We start from the raw sequence: 1,796 nt of genomic DNA, 5'->3' as shown, positions 1-1,796 counted from the left end.
GCTGTGATTTTTATTTAATGAAGTTATTTTAATGTTTTTGATACGTTAAAGTTTCTATTTAAGATTTGCTTATATATATATATATATATATATATATATATATATATATAGTTGTTTTAATTTTTTTGTTTAACTTAAGTTATGTAGTTAAAATAAAAGTATTTATCATGGGTTTGTTAAGCTTATTTATGCACAAAATATGTTAGAAATCACAATATTTTTTTAATTTATATTAGACAAATAAATAATATAACTTACTTTAGGTAATGTATACTAGGATGTTAATATCTTTTTTTTATGCAATCAATTCCTTTACTTAGACTCTAAGATCAATTAAAATAACGATCAAAATACTAGGTGACGATTCCTATTTATTTATTTACTTGAGAAAGGACAATAATTTCTTGTTATTTCTATCCATATCATTCTCAATGATCCTGATATAAAAGAATTATCATTGTGATGCGACATATATATAGAACAAGTAGGTTTAAAATATTTTAGATTTAAAATGAGAATGAAATTATCATTATTAGTTTAACCGACACACTTAATTTAGATATATCTCTCAAGAATTGTCAAAATTATACAGCAATATTTTAAAATTACATCCATTATGTAAAAGTTTTTGGATTTAATAAAACAAACCTCATCAAAATTTATATATTATTATTGACAAGAAAATCAATTTACACGTGTAACTACCATAAAAATTACTACTAACATTTAAATTTTGGAGATTAAATTTATTTTTGTTATTTTTTTTTAAAAAAAAGAGAGAGAAACGTAAAGAATGGTTGGAAAAAGCTCAGCCACCCACCCCCCAAATGGGTAAAAGCGGTTGTCAATCGCGTTTTGACTCGTAAAATCGTACGATTTTACGAGTCAAAACATGTATTACGAGTTGAATCGTATGAAAAAATCGAAAATGGGTAAAATCGGGTTGAAATCAGGTGAAATCGCAAAAATCGGATGAAATCGCGCAAAATCCGATATCAGGACCGATTGTGCGATTTCACCAAAATGAGGGACTGTTGACTCAAAGTGTTTTAATGCTGTCCAGCTGTCCCACAATTACACTTTGTCCCTTCATGTCTTCAATCTTCTAGCCGTTGATTGTCTTTTTCCTGGATTCCTATTCTCTCTATCTACAGACGATCAAAAGATTCAAAACGATCTATATTCTAATTGGCGACAACGATCTTTCTCCATCCTCCACGAAAGCGACCAGCGACAGTGCTCACAGTCCGGTGACTCCAGTCTCCAACCTTCACCTCCTTCTCTTTCCTCAGTGCTCACGGTCGTGATTTTATCTCCTCAACAGGGGCACACAACGTTCTCCACTTCTCCTTTCTTTCCCATCTTCAACAGCAGCAGGCGACATCAGCTATCATCTTCACAGCAGCCGCCGTTCAGCTCATCATCATCATCTTCAACAGCTAAGTGAATTGGACTCTGTGCCCTGTAATAGATTTGTAATACAATTTCAATAATGAATTTAGTATGTTGCCCTGTTAAGACTGGAATCACCGAATACATTTTAATAGATCTGTGCCCTGTGAATTGATTTTAATAGCAAATTTTTTTTGCCCGGTTATGTAATTTGATTTTGCCACAGTATATACTGTAATTGATTTAATAGCAAATGTAATTGATTTTGCCATGTAAATATGTATAACAGTATAATGTTGAATTGAATGGAATGCATCGGGTGAGAAAATTGTTGAATTGAATACCACAGTATATAGTATATATGACTGAATTGGACTAAATATTAGCCGGTGAAAATTGGACTG

The sequence above is a fragment of the Populus alba genome, chromosome 1 (genome assembly GCF_005239225.2).
Source record: "Populus alba chromosome 1, ASM523922v2, whole genome shotgun sequence".
In the NCBI taxonomy this organism is placed as follows: Eukaryota; Viridiplantae; Streptophyta; class Magnoliopsida; order Malpighiales; family Salicaceae; genus Populus; species Populus alba.
The sequence above is the reverse complement of the archived record's forward strand: the minus strand, read 5'-3'. Positions refer to the sequence as shown.